The sequence below is a fragment of the Rhineura floridana genome, chromosome 8 (genome assembly GCF_030035675.1).
Source record: "Rhineura floridana isolate rRhiFlo1 chromosome 8, rRhiFlo1.hap2, whole genome shotgun sequence".
NCBI classification, from domain to species: domain Eukaryota; kingdom Metazoa; phylum Chordata; class Lepidosauria; order Squamata; family Rhineuridae; genus Rhineura; species Rhineura floridana.
In genome coordinates this window covers 48,190,335-48,209,650 of record NC_084487.1, presented here as the reverse complement: position 1 = coordinate 48,209,650, position 19,316 = coordinate 48,190,335, and the positions used below count along the sequence as shown (strand labels likewise).

General features: G+C 42.4%; 1 pseudogene; it reads left to right on the top strand.

Moving 5' to 3' along the window:
• Window positions 1–3,711: 3,711 nt before the first annotated feature.
• On the top strand, window positions 3,712–19,309 carry LOC133363408 (cytochrome P450 2D6-like; annotated as a pseudogene).
• The last annotated feature ends 7 nt before the right edge of the window (window positions 19,310–19,316 follow it).

Here is a 19,316-nt window from a genome sequence, read left to right as displayed (position 1 = left end):
AAAATCAACCTGGGGAGCTGGTCTGCTGAAGGGGCTGCACCTTATTGGCTCTAGAATAGATAGATAGTATTTTTCTTGCCTTCTCAGGCACGCTTCGGTCTCGTAGTCTTAACTTCTCCCAGGTGGATAGGATCTCACTCATGAAGTCCTCTGGCAGGGCGGGGGCTTCTCCTCAGATGGTAGAAATGGTGGTCCCTGGGAAGGGACTCCTCTCTCTTGGTCTTTCCTTCTGGCGTTCCATCAGGGTGCGGCTGGCCTCTCTTGCTCTCATCAGGCGGCTGGGCCTTCCAACAATGGGATGTGTGTATCCACACTGTCCTCTCAGCGATGCACACTGCAGTGAAGGTCAACAAGAGAATCTGGAAAGGACCCAATCATCGAGGTTGAAGGCAATCTTTTCTCTGAAATTCATGAACCAGGATCCAATCGCCAAGTTGAAACTGGTGGGCAGGCACAACTAGCGGGACAGGAGCAGCTTCCTGGACCTGGGAGGAAAGAGTTCTCAACATTTTGGGAAGATTAGTGCAGTAGACCAGGAGTTCTTCCTGGCCTTCCAATAGGGTTTGTAAGTGAGCTGGCCTGGGAGCCACCCCCACTCTCATGGGGCGGCCAAAGAGAATTTCATGTGGTGTCAATCAATGTTTTCTGTTTGGTGTATTTCACATCCCCATAAGGACTAGGGAAAGCCATCTGGCCAAGATAAGTTAGTTTCAGCACACAGCTTTGCTAATCTCATTTTCAAAGACTGGTTAAAGTATCCAACAAAACCAGATGATTGGGGGGGTGTAATTTGTACTGAATGCCTAAGGCTTGGCAAAGCTGTTGTACCACTTTAGCTGTAAAGTGAGTACCTTGATCAAAATCTAATTGGACAGGTAAGCCAAATCAAGGAATGATGTGTCTAAGCAGTCCCTTAGAAACAGCTGCAGCATCTGCATGTCGTGATGGAAATGCTTCTACCCAACCAGAAAAATGACAGATGGTGACCAATACATATCTGTAATCCTGGCATTTTGGCATTTCAATGAAATCCAATTGAACATGTTGGAATGGTCCATAGGCCCAAGAAGTGGTGCCAGTAAGAGGACGCTCTGGTTTTCCAACATTGTGTTGTAAATGTTGGAATGTTTGAGGTTCAACTCCAACTTGGTGGGTTGAGGCTGCATGGGGTTAAAAAAGGTAGCTAGGGAGGAGACCTCTTTGTTGCTAGGCTATACCTGTCCTTTGATCCTTGCCGTCTCTCTCCCTCCTGCTAGACTGATATGCAAAGGATGTTGATCCCAGTTCCTTCCTGCCTTCCCAGTTCCTTCTTCTCTCTCGAAAGGGGAGCAGACATCTTTCCTTTGTTTCTCCCTCTCAACCAGCATGAGAGCTGCACTGGGACCAGTGCAGACTGCTCCAACATAGTTAGTTAGCTAGATGTAAGGACTCTTTCCTATCAAGCATGTACTTCCAGAATAAAGTAGTTGTTTCTTATTTTACAGCTTAAAGTCTCTGTCTGACTAATTTGCAGGGAAGGTAGAATCTTAGCAAAGATTCAAACACACACACATACGCTCGCTCAATACTCTCCGCTCTGCTACGCAACTCAATAGAATTCCGACAGTAAACACACGGAGTGTGTGGATGCTACATGAGCCAAAACAGGTGTGATCTTAGGAGCAAACCAGAAAGTTGAAATCTGCAATAGCATCCCCCCTTTGCTCAGGTGAGAAGAGTGTTGAGTCACCTGAGCAAGAGGGAAAAGAAGCACTTGTGGGGCTACAAAGTGGCCTGAGACATCCCTCCAGAGAGAGTCAAGATGTAAGTGACAGCCAAAGTGGACCAAAAGATCTTTCTCATGCTCTGGGGCAGCTTCTTGAAGCAAAGCAAGTTCTGGTAATTCAGGAACAGATGAAGGGAGAACAGTCAATTGAGAAGGAAGGTGGGGAGAAGGGGGTGCACTAAAAGCAGCAGCTTTAGCAGCAGCATCCGCCATGCAATTGCCACAGCTGACAGGATCAGTAGCAGTAGTGTGTGCAGAGCAGTGCATGATGGCAACAGAATCAGGGAGTTGAAGAGCAGACAGTAAAGCAGAAATAAGAGCTGAATGAGAAATTTGTGTGCCAGCTGAAGTAAAAAATCCTCTGTGTGACCAGATCTGACCCATGAAATGAAAGCATAAGAAGAGTCTGTATAGATATTAGCAGAGCAACGAGATGCCAAAATGCAGGCTCTCTGTAAAGCTACGAGCTCTGCAGCTTGGGCAGACTGGAGAGTTGGCAGAGAAAAGGCTTCTAGGACTTCATATGGAGAGCACACTGCATAGCCAATTCTGAGAGCTCCTGTGTCATCTGTGAAAAGGATAAGATCAGAGTTATCAAGAGGAGTGTCACAAATATCTGGACGAGGGGTGGAAAGATGTTCAATGACCTGCAAGCAATCATGAGGAGAGATTGAATGAGGTTCTCCATCAGAAGGAAGGGGTAGAAGGGAAGTAGGGTTGAGAGGGGGACAGCGTTCAAAGACCAGATTAGGAGGGGTTAGCAGAATAGTTCCATAGGAAGTTTGACGCTGAGAAGAGACTGAGTTTGTCTGTATAGCAGGAGAGAATGCACAGAATGGGGAACCAACACAGCGAGGGAATGTCCTTCCACTAAGTCCTCAGACTTCTGGACAAGCAAAGCTGTACTCCAAGGAGGGTATCCTTTAGCCACCAGGTCGACAGAGTACTTCTGCAGCAGAACCGTGAGACTCATGGTAAAAGAGGGGAAAAGGTTTAACATAACAGGAGTCTGGGCCACAGCCTTTCTTAACTCCACAAAGGAAGTCTCACATTCTGCCTTTCATTCAATAGGCTGCAAAGTTTGGGATCCAATGCCTAGTATTTAGCCGCTCCCAAAAACCCACGAAGCGGCTTTTTCCTATTACAGGGAAACACATTACATACAAGAATACCTCGTCAGAGGCAGCATGCTTCTGAAAACCAGTTGCCAGAAGCCTCAGGAGGGGAGAGTGTTCTTGCACTCGGGTCCTGCTTGCGGGCTTCCCCCAGGCACCTGGTTGGCCACTGTGAGAACAGGATGCTGGACTAGATGGGCCACTGGCCTGATCCAGCAGGCTCTTCTTATGTTCTTATGTTCTTAAATTGCTGCGGCTGGCCAGCAACTGTAAGAGGAATGGTAGCATCAGAGGTGGAGAAATTAATTTGTTGAGACAACATGAGGTTAATAGTTGAGCATGCTTAAACATTTTGTTGTTGTTGGAAAACTCTTCCTCTGGAGGCAACTGTGGGGGGTGATGAAGTGTAGGGGGCCCAGTTGTCTTGAAGGTTGTCCTCTTGAACACTACTGCTGCAAGAATGCAGTGGGGAGCCATGGAAAGGTTAACAGGGAAGGGCAAAGCAATTGTACTTTCGGTTTGCAGTATTTCTCGGCTTCTAGCTGTTTCTTTTATTAACTAGCCGGGTGCGCAAATTGGCTAAGTGCATTCTCTCAGCTTGCGTGGTATGTCCGGGATCCTCAGACGGCCATGCAAGCACCTCATTGCCCTCTCCAACTCCTGTTTGGGCTTTCAGGGCTGATTTTTGTTCTGGGGGCAGGAGTCCAGAGAGCAGCTGGTTCATGTCAGCCCAAGTTGGATTGTAAACACTAATGATTTGTTCCAGTTTTCCTTTAAATTCATTGGGAGCCTCCCTAAGTTTCAGAAAAGTATTGGACCAGTCCATGAGATCTGTGGTTGCCCAGGGGATGTGCACAAAAGTAATTTGTCTGCCTGCAGTCCATGGGTGAGTGGGGGATATTGGTGAAGCAGATACATGCTGGCTGGCTGAACTTGGGAAAAGCACCCAGGGAAGTATTCCGTATTAAAGTGGATAGAGGTAGATCCTCCATCGTTGCCTTTTTTCAACTTTGTTTGGCAAATGGGGCAGGTGCAGCTGTCCGTAGATGTAGCTACAATTTCAAACTTTGCTTTTAACTCTGGTGCAAGCCCTTTTTGTAACTCTTGCATTGGCAATTGGGTAAACTGCTCAATAAAAGTTAATTCTTCAGGAGACAATGCCGTCGGCTTCTCTTTAGAGCGTTTGGGTATTTCAGAGCTAAAAATGGCACCCACTTGAGCTGGGAGAGGCGGTGTCTGCTCTGACTGTAAAACAGCATTTTTTGGGGGCATGTATCCAAAATATTCTCCAGTTCCTCATTATAGGGCGGAGGGGCGGTGGCTAGCAAGCTGGGGCGCAGGGACTGCAAGGTGTGTTGGCATGCATTTTTCTTCTTTTTATTTTTTCCCTCGATTTCCCTTTTTTCCTCCAGTTGTGCTTTTAACATTTTTTAGAGTCTTGAAGACTTGCAACTATAGATTTCTGCTTCCTGCGCTTCGCCTCGTCTCGCAAGAACCAGAAATCTATCTGCCCAGGCTTTGTGTTTTCCAGTATTCCCCGTAACTAGGTGAGCTTGTCCATGTCAAAAGTGACTTTTTCCGGAAGCTGGAGCTCTGGCTGGTCGAAGGTATACCCATTCCACCAGTGGGCCAGCCTCGCCAGCTTTTGACCAGTTTTTGACCCAAACGGGTTCTGTAATTTCGGCACATGTACCCCAGAGGGGTTTTCTCATTGGGACAAGACACACCTCCACCCATGTTTTGTCCGGAGCTGAAACTGATCAAGCTGTGGAAAAGAGCAGTTTAGAAAGCCGGGTGTCCCCGACAGACAGAGAAAAGTTGGAACAGTATCAGTTTCAGTCACGGCTCATTAGGACGTCCTCCAAACCAATACTAACATGCAAACCAGAGACAATGGGGCTGCTTACCCTTCGCTGTGAGTGTTGGTGTAACCGGGGAGGGACCCTTAATGCAGAGGCTTCAATAAACTGTGGGAAGTTCTTACCGCCTGTCCAGGAGTCCCGGGTGTTGGAGGTGGGAGCTAAGCAGGAGGATTGATCAAATTTGAGGTCCTCTTACCTCTTGGCGTGTGCACAGTCCGCTGCTCCGACCTCCCTCCTTCAGGGTGACCCAGACAGGAGATCCTCGATCCCACTTCTAACACCAAGAATGTCGTGGAATTTACGACTGGGTTCTTTATGGAGGAGACTTAAGAATGAAGCCAAAGCCTGGTTTAAGGTCATTTATTCAGCCAAGTGCTTAGCTGGAGTAAAGTACAGAACTCAACTAAAATGGTGGTCAGTTACAGACAGATATATACTCCCATATTGGTCATGACCATGGCAACAGTTTCATCCAATTGTTCTATGCTAAAGTGCTACAGTGATGCACTGCCCCCTTGTGTACCTCCAGGTTGTTTTGGGTTACCAGAGATGAGATGCAGACAAGAGGTTTGCTTACAAAGAGTTAAAATTTATTGAGTAACTTACAGCATACAGCCAAGTAGCCCAATAAAAGTGGAACAGCCACACAGCTCTGCAGTAGCTCATGTCAGACTGAACACCCCATTGGGCACACACAACATTTTTATAATATTGAAGCTAGCACGTGACATACAAGCATGATTACATACAATATTGGCATGGTTACATACAGAAATGATATTTTTCATACATCAAACATTACAGCATAGCACTGATCTTCAAAAGCCAATTAATTGCTAAAAACTATAGGAAAACTCCCTGGCACTCTTTGGCAAGCTATATGTTGGCTATATATCTCTTTTAACGAGCAACTCCCATCATTGACCGTACTTTGACTCATTCCACCTGGCTAACAAGCCACTGCTCATTAGCTGTCCCTTAATTTATTGCCCTCCTTTGAGAATCTAAGCTGACTATGAAACATCTTATCCTTGAATATGTGCCAAATGGGGCCCCTTTGATGCCTCTCTTACTAACAAGGTACATTCCCAGCATCATACTGAGCAGGTCATCATGCCCTTGACCATCTTAGGCTTTCAGGTGCTTATGAATGCAGGGGCCTGAAATGGGGAATACAAACCTCCAGGCTAGCTAACAAATACATATTGAATCCCTATTGATTAACTTAAGGCTATAATATCTTGCTATAGGCCTCTTCTTGCTGCTATGAGCCTCTACTTGCTTGCTGGAAATATCAAACTGGTCCAGGGTATACACCCCTGTACCAACCATCCTCCTTTATGCATTCCTGTGATATCAGTATTCTTGGCACATATTCACTCTATTACAGCAGTGCTATTCACTATTGTCTACGTGACCTCCCTGCTTACAGGGAATGGCAGTCAGAATTGTTCAGGATCAATCAGAATCCTCTTCAGTGACCATGTGCCCAAATTTACAGAGGGTAGTCCTCTATTTGACCGGCTAGCCATCCTCCAACTACTTGAAAAGAAAAACAAGATTGGGGCCTTGAAGTTGCTTACCTGGACAGCAGACTGAGTGGGAACACAAGCCATCTGGTCTTCTCCACTATGGTGAAATTTATTGTATTTCTATTCAAATCATTATTATTATTTCAAAACTTGCATCCATACATATATATTAGCATATGCAAATTTTAGGCATATAAAATTTGTCTTCTTCTTTGATACATTTTCCTCTTTTCCCGTGGTTTGTAAGTGGCAAGCCTAATGCTTAGTCATTTACTATTATTAGAGGTAAGCTGCTCTGTTGCACTTTAAATACCTAGGATAAACTCCTTCAACAATGCATTTAAGTTAGTTTTCTAAATCAAGATTTTCTTTTGTATAGCTCCATAATGAACTCAAATTTATACCTATGGATGCAAATTTTGAAACTAAAATTTAGGTAGAAATTCAATATATCACATAACAGCTGACAAGATAGCTGTGTCCTGATGTTAATATTGCCAAAATATGTAATTTTGGAATTTGGCATTTTTTTGGTGGCTATAGTTAAAAAGCTACAGAAAAAACATCCATAGGGTGCATTGAAAGATCAGCTGAGATCATGTCCAGGGCTCTGAAAGTTATATGGGCTTTATTGCTGGTCCTGTTGAGGGCTTCAGGGGAAATGTAGCATTATTAGAGATAAAAGACAGCCCAGCACCTTACAATTGCTCAGGGAATCACCAGTGTTGCAGCAGTTTTTCTAGCTTTATTCCTAATGTGTAAAGTTGCAGTTAAGAGATAATTTGCAATGCTAAAAGTATGCTTGCACAACCAAATAGCAATGTTTTGAATAATTGAGGATGTCTGTGTATTTCATGGATTATCTAATTATCCTACCAACTCTCTATAGAAGCTACTCTTAAAAAACCTTTGTCATACATATAATGATTTGATTCATATCCCCTTTCCTTCTCCCCCTTTTTTACAGCTGTCTAAGAAGTATGGGAACATTTACAGCCTGCAAAACTTCTATACTAATGTGGTGGTGTTGAATGGATTGAAGGTAGTGAAAGAAGCTTTAGTTCATAAATCAGAGGATTTTGCTGATTGTACCGACTTTGCTCTTCAAAATCATTTGACAGGATACAAGCAAGGTATGTGTGGCTTGATCAATCCAAGCTGCTGAAAAAGATGGCAGGGAGACAGACCTACGACCATCACATCCATCTATTGGTAATTGTGCAATTCATATATGAAGAAGGGGAACCAAATCATGGTCCTTTAATGGATCCAGCCCATGAGAAAGGAGCATTTAGATGCTCAGTGTTTTTCTTGAAGGTTCAAATGCTCATTGGGTGTGACTAATTGTTATAACAACTCACGGTTAGCACAATGCACATACCAAAGTGCTGGTATTCTGCTTTCCATGCTTCTTTCTGTGCAGATCCTGCCACTACTGACACCAGTCACAAAGGATTTCATAAAATGTTCATGAACATTCAGCCTGGTCAGAGTAAATATGTCAGCAAAGTACAATGCCTTTCACACTTCACAATGCTCCTCGCACACACAATGAACTCATGCAATCATACATGCTACAATGTGCCACATGGTCACACACACACAAATGTGCGGCAACACACCTTATACAGCAGTGCAACCAAACCCCACAGTACAGAACTATACACAACACAATCAGACACATTGCAATACAATACAACACATCATATTGCAACTCACGCAGTGCATCCACAGAGTGCTCTCTCGCATACACATACCAGAAACGGCAGACAAAAATAGGTACCCTACAATACAATATCCCAAACGCACATATTAAAGTACACATAAACATAATGCAACATATACAGCTTACATAAAACCCTACAACATATCATATATAACACACTACAACACAACACCACACATACACCCCTGCAATACAATGCATCCCCAGAACATAAAAATTACAGGTGCATCCTGCAACCCAACCCATAAGATACAACATACCTTAAAATAAGAGCTACTACACATCTTTGCATTGCAACACATGCTGCAATTTACTGCAACACTGTGTACACACACCTCCAGCTTTTAAAGGCATGGGATACAGTGTGGGGACTTCCAGGAAGAAAAGGTGTAGACCATATGCTCAAATGAAAGAGAAAAGTAAGGCAGTAATGGGAACATATGAGAGCAAGAAGGGCCCAATAACCTAGAAAATAATGCTTCTGTACATGTGAGCTCACAGAGAGCAAGCAGTAGACATTTTTCAGCCCAAGGGCCATATTCGTTTATGGGAAAGCAGTAGTGAGTTTGGCTCAGGCAGTTGTAACGTGCTTAGCTACAGAGAGATACAGAGAATTGCTCTTGAATATGCAGCTCCTCCTTTCTGTCACTCCTGGCTATCTCTGCACCTCTACCAGGCTCTTAAATCCACTTTGCAACATTTACCCAGGACTAGTTTGCATGGTTTCTCCCTATCTTTACTGACTATTAACACATACTCCCAGTATCTCCTGCACCTTCCTGCTTAGGCCTCTTGAGATGACAGACCGCTGTGAGACCACAGTGGTGGCTTGTCACATCTCCAGTATTGGTCTCTTGAGGTTCTTGGAGATCAAGGTCAATTCTTGGACTCCAGGCCAGACCTGGAGGGCTGGCAATTCTCTTGGAGATACAGCTCTATTCCTGGACATTCCAGGCCAAACCTGGAGGGTTGGCAACTCTATGTGACAAAGATGTATCTTAATGAGCAAAAACAACATTTCTTAGGCAGTTATTTCATTACCATGGAAGCAACTCTCCCAAGCAATTTACCCAAGATAAGCTGAGGACAGACTCATATTCCAATTCTTTCTGTGCCCTATTTAGTAATGTAAAATGTTTATATTGTGCTATAACATTTATGTTTTCTTGTAACCAACCCTTTAAATATTGTGTTGGGGTATTTTTTCATGGAACAGATATACAAATCCAGAGAATTTTAAAGTTCCTCTTCTATGTTCAAAGATAACCATTCTGATTTAGTGAGATTAATTTTATAACCCGATAAGATACTAAACGGAACAATGCAATCTTTTACATGCCTACCTAGAAGTAGCCCCCACTGAGTTCAATGGAATTTACACCCCGGTAAGTGAATTTAGGACTGCAGCCCTAAACTAGTAAAGGTTCATAAGCTTAATTGTTTACTTGATTCGAATAAACCCACTCCATAATCTTTTAATAATTCTTACGTTTATATCCCACTTTCCTCCAAGGAGATCAAGGTAGCATTTATAGTTCTCTCCATTTTACCCTCAGAGTAACCCTGTGATGTAGATTGGGCTGAGAGACAGTGACTGGCCTAAGTTCAAGGAGCTTCATGACAGAGTGGAGATTAGAACCTTGGTCCAACACCACTACATCAAACTGACTCTCATTTAAGAGAGAATGAAAATAATTTCTCCCTGTGAAAATACAGATTTGCTGTAGAGAACTCTGTCCACCCATCATTTAATATTTGAATACATCTTTCCTTTTGTTTAATCCAATCCAATCTTGTTCAATGTTTGATGATATATGATATAATTGATCTCCAGATTTTAAAATCTTGATTACGTAAAGATATTAGCCAATAAAAGCTAGGTTTTGAATGATCTTCTCTTTCAGAATTACTATAATTTTAGCTTCTAAGCAAGAGTTAGGTAAATAATTACTTTGAATAAATTTATTAATAGTCTGAATAAGTGGTTTAATCACATGATCCAGAAACGAAATGGTCCTAGAGATCTATTATTTAGGGTGTTGTTTTTTTAAAAATCACTGTTGCTGCTACTTGTTGCAGAAATGATGGTTCCAGAATTTTCAAGTCAAATTAATGAAATTTAGGAATATTCCTCTGTGTTGTCTCATAAAATGGACAAAAATGATGTGAGGTGACTTGTGCTGAGTCATGCTATAGATCCATCTTGTCCACTCCAGCCTATTCTGACTAGCAGAATGTCTTCAACATCTCAGACAGAAGCTTTTTCAGTATTGCTACCAGACAGTCTTACACAGAGGATTAAACCTTCTTCAGGTAAAACATGCATTCTACTCTGAGCTTGTTTATTTATTAATTAAATTTGTTAGTTGCTTTTCTACACAAATATGTGTTCTCAAAGCAACTTACAGTTAGTAAAAATTTATATATATATATATATATATATATATATATATCACATATCTAATTTTTTTTAAAAAAAAAACAGTATATAAGGCCATGAAGCAATCCTCCTAAGGAAGGCTACACAACAGAAGCCCTCCAAAAGCCTTCCAAAGTTGGTTAAATGCTTGGTTAAGAAGCAAATGTTTTTGCCTGGTGCCTAAAGATGGATAATGATTTCTTTAAATTTAATTACACTTTTAAACCGCCCTATAGCAACATGCTCTCAGGGCGGTGTACAATAATGATGGTGCAGGCATACCTCCCCTGGGGACAGTGTTCCACAAACGGGGGGTTGCCATTGAAAAAGCCCATTCTCATGTTGCCACTCTCCATACCTCCTTTGGACGGGGCACACAAAGAAGGTCCTCTGATGCCAAGTGCAGGGTCTGAGTTGGTTCATATGGGGAGAGGCGATACTTGAGGTATTGGGGTCCTGAGATGTATAGGTCAAAACCAGCACTTTGAATTGAGCCCCAAAACTAACCCCATGTATTATGCATTGTAGTAATCTAACTTAGAGGTTACCAGACCACAGACAACAGAAGTCAGGCTATCTCCATCCAGATACGGTGATCCTTGTTATACCGGCCTGCCCATGTCTTGAGATTGGCAAAGGATGCTCTTCACTGTATTCCACTGAGGGGGGACAGCTCACTATATGGAGACGTGGGATACAGCCTTCTCTGTGGTGACACCCCATCCATTAAATGCCCTCCTCCTATAAGTACAAATGGTGCAGACATTGTTACCATTTTAGCACCAGGTTCAAACTTATTTACCCAGGGATTTTATGTTTTGTAAATTGATGATTAGTTGACTTGTTTGGCTTTTTCTAGCTATCCAAGTGATGATGTATTTTAGTAAGCATTGTTATTTGTTTTATTATTTGATTGTGTGTGTGTATTTTAAAAAACTATTTTCCGTAGCCCACTTTGGGATCCTTATAAGATAGGTTATAAATATTTTAAATAAATAATACATGTTCAAAAGATAGAGATTCCAGGTTTCTTCTTAGCTAGGAAGACTTCAGAATTTGAACCTACAGCCACATGGATGCAAATCTAGCAAGGCTGCTATGCACAAATCCTTCAGTCACAGTGTCTATAAATCTCACTATTAATGTGATACAGCTAACTCATATGAAACACAACAATTTGAATTATTTTATTATTAGACCAAACTTACAAGTATTGCTTCACCGGTAGGAGGCCAGAAAACTGATGGTATTTGAAAATGGGTATTTTCTTTAAGGCTTTTCCCAGATAAGGAAGCTTGGGAAAAGGTGGTAGTTAGATGGAGAATCTGCATACATGCAAGATGTTTTGAAAAATAAGATTGCCAACTGGCACTCTGCCATCTACAAATGATCATTAAGAATGCCATCCAGCACACCCACCTATTTCCACCAGTCATGATAAGCCTGGTTCTAACTTGTGGTTGCCTGCATGCCTGCTACAGCAGTAGGCAAAATGGATTTAAACTAAAGGAAGTAAACACAGGACATCATAGTCAATCTTCTCCCAAATAACATCTGTGCATAAGGTTGAACTCACCAGGCAGATTCCTTCAACAGGCCTGTAAGATGCAAAGTTATGTCAACATTCCCTCTTTTTTTAAAATCCCCTCCTAGGATTGATATTTGCAAAATACAGTAATGACTGGAAGGAACAGAGGAGATTCCTTCTCTTGGCTTTGAGAGATTTTGGAATGGGAAAGAAATCCCTGGAGTGGCAGGTGACTGAGGAAGCTGGCTATCTGTGTTCCGCATTCCACTCTGAGGAAGGTTGGTTAAATCTAGGAAAGTGGGAAATGGGAAAAGAGCTTCATTTAAAAATGTGACATGCTTACTTTGTCACTCAGAATGCCTTGCTCTGAGGATAGAACCCCTTGGCCCTTCTTCAGAATGAGTCAGAGAGTGGGTAGGGGCATGGAGTGATTGCCAGTGCTGCTGGTGTCTTAATGGCAGCAAAATAATATTAAATTAAGTGTGCAGGGTGGGGAGAGATAAGAGTAGGTGGGTGTGGGGAGAAGTGGAGGTAAGCAGCAGAATCCCTTGCACCAGCCCTGCCTCTTCTGCTGAATTGGCATAATGATGTCATCATACCTTACTGAGGAGGTCTTGGCACATGTGAGGAGCTCTGTTTGTGTGTGTGTGTGTGCGTGCGCACATGTGTGTGCATGGCAGCGTAATCTTTTCTGTTAGCCTCACTTCCCCTGCTGAATTATGTCATTGTATCTTGCTGGCTCAGGAGGTCTTGGTACATGGGCAATACAGCCTACACCAGGGACAGCCAATGTGGGGCTCTCCATATGTTGTTGACTGCAACTCTGTCATCCCTGACCATTTGCCATTATGACTGGGGCTGATGGGAATCCTATAACATGTTAAGGACACCACATTGTCAACCCATGGCTTACACTGTCATTGCAGTCTTCTAGCCCATAGCAGAGCCCTGCTGGATCCCAATGATTGCAGGTCCAGTGTGATTCCACCATGGGTGGAACTATAAATCAGAGTGTCAACCAATTCCATATGTAAATTGTGTGCTCAAGGAATGCTTAGCTGCATACTCTTTCTGTCAAATAACTCCTTCTGTAAAAGTCCTGTTATGCTTCAGACCTTAACCTGCTAATTTCCAGATAGTTTCGAATTTGGAACATTTGCTCAGTATACATCAAAGAGAAAACTGAGCTGTGATAGGGATGAGACATCAACCTCCCCTTTGCTTTTTTTCTTTTCTTTTTCAGGTCATCCATTTGACCCTCAATTTATTATGAACAACGCAGTTAGCAATGTGATCTGCTCTATGACTTTTGGCTATCTCTTTGACTACAAGGACCAGAAATTCCAAAAGCTGCTGCATTTGTTTGAAGAATGCATGAATGATGTAGTTGGATTATTGCCCCAGGTGCGAAAAACTGCTGTTTGTTCAGAAACACAATTCTTTAGTGGTTGTGTCTTTGTACTGAGTGTAATGGATTTCTTTTCCGTTGTACATCAGCTCATTAATGAGATACCTTGTTTGTTGCACATTCCTGCATTGGAACAGAAAGTCTGTCAAAACCAAAAGTGTATACGTAAGCACATACATGAGATTGTGAAGGTGCATGTGGAAACCTGGGATTCATCCTGCAAAAGGGACATCATTGATGCTTTTCTAGAAGAAATAGAAAATGTGAGTATTTTGCAGTCCTAGGCGAAGGTCCATACAGTTCTATGAAATACTTTAAAATAATGGTTAGAACATCAGTTTAAACTATCGCTAAATCAGTAACCAGCATTGCAAGCTTTCTGTGACTGTTATGGGGTTTATTTTTTGTTCTGTTTTACTGTATATTTATTTGTGTTTTTAAAAGTGTTGTAAGTTTCTCTGAGACTTTTGGGTAACAAGCGACTAACAAATCATCATCATCCTTCAACACAGAGAGGTAACAGCAAAATCTTTATATCAGTCATCTACCCCTAAGTCTTGGGCTAACAGGTGCATCTTGACTTAGCGGTGAAACACATACAATGATGGAGTCAGAAGCACCTTGGAGGAGAGCAAGTTACACAGTCGGGTAGCTACCAAAGAGAAGGCCCTCTTACATGCCATCACTCCACAGACCTCAGAGAGTGACAGCACTACTAACAGGGCCTTCTCTGCTGAACTTAACAACTGGGTACTTCTGCATTAGATATGGCTGTTGTACTGGAAAATCTTCTGCATGCTGTATAGCTACCATAAGATACATTTTTGAGATGCGTATGTCCTGTCTTCACAGAGAAAGGGAGATGTGAAGACCAGTTTCACATATGACATCCTTCATTTAATAATTGCTGAACTGTTTTCGGCTGGTACCGAAACTGTCACCACCACCTTCCGCTGGGGTCTGCTCTACATGATCTGAAATCCAAAGGTTCAGAGTAAGTACTGCTGCTGCTAAATGCTGAAAAGTGGTTTTAGTGCCGGGTGTTGAACAGCCCAATTCAAAATGATCAGCAATGTTAGGATGGTGATTTTGACAGAAATGTGCTATGTGCAAGAAGTCATTGTGCTTTCTGTCTCCCCTGAATCAAGGATACATCTCTAGCTGCTCATAGTCTGTGGTAGCCAACACAAAACAGACATTCTAGGACAAATTATTGTGGCAGAAGTTTTCACAGGGCACAATCATAGTCCATTTCCTGTACATAGAATGCGCCTCCTCCTATATACGAGTCTGCTTGTGTGTCTTCAGCCTGAGCTCCAGCTGAACATCGTCTCTTGATCTCCTGATCAGGTGTGAACCAGCTGCAACCACCATTTGGAACAGAACATTTTCTTGTTCATGAAAGTGGGGTCATATCTTGGCAATGCTGTATTTCATCTGGCACATGGCAGACACTTCAGCCATCTGCTACATCAGGGGGACAAAGTGAATAGGGCATCAAGTGATGTAATGTGATCACAGTGTAGTTAGAGCTGTGTCTACATATTAGAGCTGGGCGAGAATTAAGATTCAATTCACATTTCAAGCTGACTATCAAATTAGCAGTTTTTGAAACAATGTGAGAACTGAAACACAGCATCCTTTCAAATTCACACTAATCCAAATTTTGCAACGAAGTTCTCCAACCAAACAATGTTTACAAAAATACATATATTAGGGGAAAGTGCGCATAAAAAGAAATATATGAGTGAAATAGGCAAGCAAAAATGCATTATATGACAAGAAACGGTTTGCACAAATGTGTACATTAGTCAAAACTGCCTACAAGAATGTGTTTATTAGGAAAAACTTTCATTAAAATGCTGGAGAATTTTCATGAGGATTTTTTTTAAAAAAAATCAGAAATGGCTGCAAAAATGTGGAGAGCTGAATTTAAGATTGGAACAAATGAGAAACTGAGAGAATCAAAACTGAGGGTGCAATCCAAATACCTTTCCGCCTGGCTGGGGTGAGTTGGATGCTAAGGAGCCTGGACTGCACCAGCAGGTTCCCAGCTGTGCTGGGCTCCGTCAGCCTCTGCTGGCAACAGCCCTCTGCTGCAGCTGAGCCGTGGTGCTGCCAGGATCCTGCTGGCACTGGTGGGGTCCACTGGGGATTGCCAGCCTGGTGGATGGAGGGCCAGCGGAAGCTGGCAGAAGCCCCGAAAAGGAGGCATTCAATGGTGTGGTGGGGGAGGAGCCATGGGAGGGATTTATGTGAGATCCTCCACATGTTCAGACTCCTCCCACAGGTCCCGATCTCCCTGCAAACTCCACTGGCCAAAAGGTCGGCACAGTAAAATAATTTTCTTTATTTCCCATTGTGGCCCATGGGAAGTGCTTACTCCCTGGGAGGCCTGTTTGTTGGAGCCAGTGCTTGCCAGCTGGCTCACGTGTGTCGCTGCTGACAGAGCTGGCTTTTAACTGGGCTGGTGGTTCTCAAGTGGGAGGAGGATCCCGTGGAGCTTTCCACCAGCCCCTCCTCTGCCGGCTGCCCAGCATTTGGATTGCTCTGTGACTGAACTTTCCATCTCTCGTTGGGATTAACATGAGTGCAGGAGGACTATAGAGTCTCAAGCTGTTTTCCCATGAACACCTTCATCAAAGTAGTCCTCAGCAGGATGCAGAGGATTACACTGCCATTCAGAATTCAGGTTCTTGGGGATCTAAGCAGGGTTTTTGTATTTTAAAAGGAAAATACTGCTTTGAACTTCCTGGTGCAGTTCCTTGACATGCTGAAGATCCTTCTGTGTCCACAGACCTTTCCTGATGTATAGTTCAATCCATCAGTTATTGTGTCTCACTGTCCAGATGTGAAGTTCTTTGTGCTATTTTATGGATATTCGCCACCTAGTAGGGATGGAAACATCTGTGAATTTTTATTCTCTCAGTTCCTCATTCAGTTCTCCTCATTTCTGCAGCAGTTTGCAATTTTTTTAAAAAAATCCTCATAAAAATCCTCCAGCATTTTAGTGCAAATTTCTCCTTATAAATACATTTTTGTAGGCAATTTGACTAATGTACACATTTTTGCAAGCCATTTCTCATTATATAATGCATTTTAGCATGTTATTTTCACATATATTCATTTTTATGCACACTTTCCCCTAATGTATGCATTTTTGTAAATATTGTTTGGTTGTCAAAGTGCATTGTAAAATTTGAATAAGTGCGAATTTTGAAGGATGGCTGGGTGTCTGTTCTCATATTGTTTTGGAAAATGTGAATTTGATAAATTCAGCTTCAAATGTGAACTGAATCTAAATTCTCACCTATCCCTACTGCCTAGCTAGATTTTTTTAATTGTGTGGGTATATAAGCCTATAAAACAAAACAAAAAACCAAGCAAACAGCTTATCACAGAGTTGGGAGAACAATGAAAGGGCATTTCAGTTGTACAATATGGAAGATTATATCTTCCCCCTTCATCAACTTTCTTTTTCAGGTAAAGTCCAGAAAGAAATTGATGATGTCATTGGCAAGAACAGGTCAGCCAAAATAGAGGACCAAGCATCCATGCCTTACACCCATGCTGTGATCAATGAAATTCAACAATTTGCAGATGTTTCTCCAATGATGCTGCCTCATATGACACACCGGGACACAGAATTGCAAGGCTTCTTTATCCCAAAGGTATCTATTACTAGTGAAGAAGAGGTACACTGAACAGAAGTTCTGTGAAAGTAATTAGGCTGGCCAGCACAAGAGAGAGGCCTTTTCAGCAGTGGCCCCACAGCTGTGGAACTCTGTTCCTGTGGCGATGTGTCAGGCTCCATCATTGTGGGCCTAAATTAGCCTTAAAAGTTAATTTGTTCATTGTTGCTTTCTCATGATTAAAATTTTTAATTGGGCTGCTTTATGTAACTATTTTTGTGAACTTGTGCCATTATGGGGCTGACTTTTAATGCTATTGCTGATTATTATTTATTAATCTGTGATTTTCTTTTTAAAAATTTATTATGTCTTACATACTGTTCGTGTATTGTTGTAAGCTGTGGGGGTGGGGTAGCCTAAAAGGCGACTTATAAATCTGAAATTATTCAGTCTGTTCTGTCACAAAATTCTGCCACTTCATCCTGACTTTATTCTGCAGCATAAGAGACAAGGTGTAATTAAGTGGCCATCACCATGTCTTGAGAAAATGAATTGCATTATGCAATGAATTCTTTCCTTTTGTCTGTCCTGAACCTACCACGAATCAGTTTCAGTGGGTGACTTGCGTTCCGCTATTGTGAGAGAGGGAGAAAATGTTTCTTCCTCATTTTCTCCACATCACAATTTTATAAAACCTCCATCATGTCCATTTTGCAGCACAATCCTATAAATCAGGTGTGCATAACCTTTTTTTTTTTTTTTGCTCCAGAGCTACATTGAGGGTTGATGGCCACTCCTCCAGGGGCTACATACCAGTGGTGGATGTAGCCAGTGCACACACACACATACAACACATGTATACAGACCACCCATACTCAGCAGAAGGCGGTGGGGGCAGGGAAACATGTCCAGTCATACAGGAAGACATAAACACAGACCTTCATACACATACGCAGGCAGGCCAACGGACAGGCCATCTGGCCAATTGGGGGGGAAGGATCAAGCTTTTTACCTCACCATTATAGTTCTGCAGAAGGAGTTTCTTCTACCCTCAAACACTTTATTGGGGAACAAAAACAAAGTTTTCCCCCTCCTCATTGAAGGACTGTGGCAGGAGTTTATTGTTTGTCTCCAGTGGCTAAGATATTTTAAAATTACTTCCACTGCTCATTTTAGCCCTTCTACTGAATCCTATTTCTTTGGACACATTTAGGGTACCACAGTCATCTTCAACTTGTCATCTGTGCTGAAGGATGAAACAGTGTGGGAGAAGCCTTTTGAGTTTTACCCAGAGCATTTCTTAGATAAAAGTGGGCAATTTGTGAAACGAGAAGCCTTCCTACCTTTTTCAGCAGGTAAATCCACAGAACCCAGAACTGGAATATGGATTTGAATATTGCAAATGTTAACATGTTTACACATATAAGGGCTTATATAGATACAGACCTTTTTTGGGGGTGGGGGGAGAAATCCACCCATAAGTCTTTGTTGTGAAAATACAGATATCAATGCTCACGATTATGCTCCTACTGAAGAGAAGTCTCATTTGCACAGCACTCAAAACCAAAACAGGTATTTCTTGTTAGCAGTTAAATTTTATACTCTTCTCAGGCAATGCCACCATTACTGTAATGTTTACTGTCTTGGGGACTTATTGGATAACCCCCATGCAAACAACTGATGACAAAAGATGGGGAAAGGGCCATAGCTTAGTGGTAGAGCATCTGCTTTGGACGCATAAGGTTCCAGGTTCAATTTCCAGCATCTTCAAGTAGGCCTAAGAGAGACCCCTGACTGAAACCCTGGAGAGCTGAACTAGATCAAACAGTGGTCTGGCACGCTATAAGGCAGCTTCCAACATCCCCATGCCACTTCCCCTGCCCCAGTGCCCATACAGGTTTATTTCAATAATGATTTTGTGTTTAATTGGTGTTTTACAGTTCTCATTCCTTTCCTCACAGCAATGCCATTTGTGTTTGTTTCTTCAAAGTGTGTGCACACCTGCCGTCTTTAAATTATCCATCTCTGCAGAAGCTCTCAGGCTAATAATGGGACTATGTTTGTAGTGTATTGCAGTCTGCATCCCCATCAGAAGAGTAAGATGGGAAATGACATTTAGCTTGATGTCCTCCTTCTCTTACAGGTTTGCGTATATGTCCTGGAGAGCAACTGGCCAGGTTGGAGCTCTTCCTCTTCTTCACCAGCCTCCTTCAGCATTTTACCTTCTGCTTCCCAGACAACTATTCCGAACCTGAAGAAGAATGCTGTTATGCCTTTACAATAGCCCCATATCCCTTTCAGGTTCAGGCTATTCCAAGATAACTTTGCA